The sequence below is a fragment of the Penaeus japonicus genome, unplaced genomic scaffold, assembly GCF_977035675.1.
Source record: "Penaeus japonicus unplaced genomic scaffold, GWHDUDI00000001_assembly GWHDUDI00000029, whole genome shotgun sequence".
NCBI lineage: Eukaryota > Metazoa > Arthropoda > Malacostraca > Decapoda > Penaeidae > Penaeus > Penaeus japonicus.
In genome coordinates this window covers 31,702,526-31,707,525 of record NW_028234431.1, presented here as the reverse complement: position 1 = coordinate 31,707,525, position 5,000 = coordinate 31,702,526, and positions in this window count along the sequence as shown.

The window sequence follows — 5,000 nt, the reverse complement described above, 5'->3', positions numbered from 1 at the left end:
CTCGCTCCCTCCTTCCAATCCCTCTCCCTGCTACCTCTCCCCCCTCGTGCATGAGCCCACCCCACTCAGCTCTTTCTCTCTCCTCCACACTTCTCAACTCCCCTCCTCTCACCACCAACCTCGCCCCCTCCCCCTCTCTTTTTCCTCACTTTCTCCCTCCCTTCCTCTACCCTACCTTCTCCCTCTTTCCTTCTCCTTTCTCCCTCTCCTCACTTTCCTCCCTCCGTCCTTTTCATCCACCCTCAGTCTTTGTCTCACTCTCTCCTTGCCATTCTTCCTCTCTTTATCCCACCCACTCTTCGTCTCCGTCCCTTTCTATTCCTGTCTCCCCCCCTCTCTCTCCATCTCTCTTCAGCCTCCCTCTCCCACTACCCCTACTCTCTCTTTTTTCCCTTGTACATCTCCTTTCTCCTTCACTACCTTCCCTGTTCCTCCCTCTTTCCTTCCTTCCTATCTCCCCTCCCTCTTTCCTTCCTACCCCCCAACCATCTCACTCCCTCTTTCCTTCCTACCCCCCCCAACCATCTCTCTCCCTCCCTTCCTACCCCTATCCCTACCCCCTAACCCCTCCCCCCTCCCATCTCTCTCATCCCCGCCTCTCAAAGCCTCCCCCCCTCCCTCCCGCCATCGCCTCAACCTACCGACTGACGTAAATCATATCTCGCCCCTTACCAGTTCAAACGCCGTCCACGGGTCGATACTTAATTTCCAGCACAATTAACCGCCAAGATCGACAGGCCCTTATTTTTGTTTTGGTAAATATGTACCGCCGTTGGTTCTCCCTCCAGTCTTTGTGGATGGTTGGTTCGTGTGTTTGTAAGACCGGTTCTCTCTAAAAAAAAAAATTCTTCTTCAATTCTAGTTTCTTAAATAGTTTTTTTTTTCTATGGTTCTTGTTTTTATTCAAATAAAGGTCATTTACTGTTCCACTTCATGGATTTTTTTTTTCATCGGTAGCGGGACTCTGGGCTCTGGTTTTCTTCATTTTCTTCTTTTTGAAAATCGATTCTTATAATTCTAGGCTCGTGGTTCTAAAGCTGGTTCTTGTGAATGAGTCCTGATGTTCTTTCAGCCAAATTCTTCTTCTTTCTCATTCCTTTTTCTCCTCTTTCCTCTTCTTCTCATTCCTTTTTCTCCTCTTTCCTCTTCTTCTCATTCCTTTTTCTCTTCTTTCCTCTTCTTCTCATTCCTTTTCCTCCTCTTTCCTCTTCTTCACATTCCTTTTTCTCTTCTTTCCTCTTCTTCTCATTCCTTTTTCTCTTCTTTCCTCTTCTTTCAGCCAAGTTCTTTTTTCTTTTCATTCCTTTATCTCCTCTTTCCTCTTCTTTCTGCCAAGTTCTTTTTCTTCTCATTCCTTTTTCTCTTCTTTCCTCTTCTTCTCATTCCTTTTTCTCCTCTTTCCTCTTCTTTCAGCCAAGTTCTTTTTCTTTTTCATTCCCTTTTCTCCTCTTTCCTCTTCTTTCTCGCCTTCTTCTCATTTTCATCGGTTCTGAAACAGGAATTCGGTTCATTAATCTGGTTCTTTGCTGATGTGGTTTTGTAACCCAAAAGGATTATCTTTTTTTTTATCTTAAAAAAAAGATAATTATATGTTCCATTTTCTTTTACTTATTTTTTAAGTTAATTAAGATAATTGCACTTCTGTTTCCTTATTCATTAGATTAGAAAATATGATTAAATTAATTAGATATTTAGTTACCTTTTCATTTTCATTTGATCAACATCAAAGTCTCATAATTCTTGCACGAAATGCAAACAGTATAATTGAATTTAATTCCCTTGAACGTGAATTATAAAAGAAGGAAAAAGTGAAAAAAAAATCATAAACGAATTTTCATGTCATGGTTTTACATTTGTGTCCAGACTTTGGAAATATAATACCTTTGGAATATTTCATCGAAAAAAAGAAAAAAATACTACAGAAGGATTAAGAGAAAATCCCTCATTTTTTTGTTCCCTCTCTCTACCACTCTGCCCCGTCCTGAAAACAACACAAACAAACAAATAAAAACAAGATAAAAATATCATAGAATGGAACTTACTGAAAAGTAAGCTGAAACGTGTGTCGAAATATAATTATATTAGACAGAATAATTGTGTTTATTTTTGTTAGCAACAGGAATATTTTTCATCATGAAAGATATGTAAGTGAGGAAGTGTGTGTATATATGTGTGTGTGCTTGAGAGAGAGAGTGAGAGTGAGAGAGAGAGTGAGAATGTGAGAGAGAGTGAGAGTGAGAGTGAGAGAGAGAGAGAGACAGAGGCAGAGAAAGAAAGAGAGAGAGAGAAAAGAAAGAAAGATTGAAAATGAAAAAGAGAGAGAAAGAGAGACAGAGAAAGAAAGATAGAGAGAAAAAGAGAAAGAAAAAGATAAAAAGAGCGAGAAAGAGAGAGAGAGAAAGATAGATAGATAGATAGAGAGAAAAAGAGAAAGAACGAGAAAGAGAGAGAGAAAGAGAGAGAGAGAGAAAGAGAGAGAGAGAGAGAGAAAAAAGAAAGAAAGAGAAGGAGAAAGAGAGAGAAAGAGCAAACTCCCAGCATAAAAACCTCAACCACCTGCAATCAATGTTGAGAGCAGTGCTATTTTTAGAACTCTTTATAATTCATTCCATTTGAAAGCAAAATACGTGTTGCATTTGTTTTCGTCCGCTCGCCGTGATTGACATTTGGAATGATAACGAAAACGGAACGAAACGAAAAGATAAAAAAACAAACAATAAACAGATCGTTATTCTTTGTATCTTAGATAAAGGGGTTAGCAAGTGAATAGATTTGGATAGATAGATAGATTAAATCCGTTGGTAGATTGACAGAAAAAAATGAAAATAGAAAGATTGGCAAATAGATAAGTAACTAGAACAGTGATAAAATAATAAGGATATAGAAGGAAAGAGAGAGAGAGAGAGAGAGAGAGAGAGAGAGAGAGAGAGAGAGAGAGAGAGAGAGAGAGAGAGAGAGAGAGAGAGAGAGAGAGAGAGAGAGAGAGAGAGAGAGAGAGAGAGAGAGAGAGAGAGAGAGAGAGAGAGAGAGAGAGAGAGAGAGAGAGAGAGAGAGAATCAGCATAAACTGTATATAAGATTGTCTTCAGAAAACATACAATAAAAGGAATTGAATATAATATCGTTTCTTTAAACGTGTGGCTTTTCTGCTGTCAATCACTGTCAGGAATTCATCTGACGACACTCTCACTCCACTCTTTCCCTCACCTTCTTCTTCTCTTTTTTTTTCTCTGTCTCTATCTCCCTCTCTCGCTTTCTCTCTTTCTCTCTCTCTCTGTACCTTATTTTCTATCCTCCCTCTCTCTTTGTACCTTATTTTCTCTCCCTCTCTCTCTCTATCTGTCTGTCTGTCTCTGTCTGTCTGTCTGTCTGTCTCTCTCTCTCTCTCTCTCTCTCTGTCTCTCTCTTTTCTGACCCCCCCCCCCCGTCTCTCGTATCAGCAGCTGTCACGCGGTGAGTTTGACTGTCATTTTACTGTCAATGGTTACATCTCTATCAGCATATCCCCTCCCTCTCCCCTCCTCTTCCCCCTCCCCTTATCCTCTCCCTTTCCCTTCCATCCCCTCTCCTCTCTCTCTCCCCATTCCCTCCCTCTCCCCTTGTCCTCTCCCTCTCCCCGTCCCCTCCCCCTCCCCCTATCCTCTCCCTTTCCCTTCCATCCCCCTCTCCTCTCCCTCTCCCTCTCTCCTTCCCCCTCCCCTTACCCTCTCCCTTTCCCTTCCATCCCCCTCTCCTCTCCCTCTCCCTCTCCCTCTCCCCTTCCCCTCCATCCCCATTCTAGCGAAGCGAAGACCCAAACTGTCAATCATCAATCTCCATTTTCAAGAGGGAGGAGGGGGGAGGAGAGGAGAGGAGGGAGAGGAGAGGAGAGGAGGGAGAGGAAAGGAGAGGAGGAGGAGGGGGGGTTAGGAGAGGTTGGGGAGGAGTAGAAGGAGGTGGAGAGAGAAGGGACAGGAAGATAGGAGGAGAGTGGGGGAGAAAGAGAGGAGAAGGAGGGGAGAAGGAGGAGAGGAGGAGGGGGGGGGGTGTTAGGAGAGGTTGGGGAGGAGTAGAAGGAGGTGGAGAGAAGGGACAGAAATATAGGAGGAGAGTGGGAGAGAAGGAGAGGAGAAGGAGGGGAGAAGGAGGAGAGGAGGGAGGAGAAAGGTAGGAGTGAGAGAGTCGGAAGGAGAAATGGATGGAGGCGGAGAGGAGGAGGAGGAGGAGGAGGAGGAGAAAAGAGGAATAGGGAGGAAGAGAGAGAGAGAGAGAGAAAGAGAGAGAGTGAGTGAGAGAGAGAGAGAGAGAGAGAGAGAGAGAGAGAGAGAGAGAGAGAGAGAGAGAGAGAGAGAGAGAGAGAGAGAGAGAGAGAGAGAGAGAAGAGAGAGAGAGAGAGAGAGAGAGAGAGAGAGAGAGAGAGAGAGAGAGAGAGAGAGAGAAAGAAAGAAAGAAAGAAAGAGGGAGAGAAATATATAGAGAGAAAGAGAAATAAAAGAGAGAGAGAGAGAGAGGGAGAGAGAGAGAGAAAAGAAAAATAGAGATAGAGAAAGAGAGAAAGAAAAAGAGAGAAAGAGAAAGAAAAGAGAGAGAGAGAAAGAGAGAGAGAGAGAAAGAGCAGAAGAAAAAGGGAAGCGGAAGCAGCCCAAAGAAAGAAAAAGTAAGAGAAAGAAAAGTAAAGAAATAAAAAAAGGCGAAAAGAAGTGAAGTGACATGACATGACAATAAGGTGACCTGGAGGAACTTAAGATGACGGTCGGTTATCATCAAGAAAGTTGTTGCAGGGCGCATTGCAAAGGGGTAGAGGTTGGGGGTAAGGTGAGGGTGGGGGTAGGGGGGGTTAGAGACCAAGGGTAGGGGTAAGGGGGTAAGGGGGAGGGGAGACACGACGGCCTCATGTGATTGTCAGAATATCCAATTGCATGCAATATTCTGCAGGTGATGGCAAGAGATGCCTCACAGTCCAGAAACTGTCAAGTATGTGTGTGTGTGTGTGTGCATGTGTGTGCGTCTGTGTACGTGTGA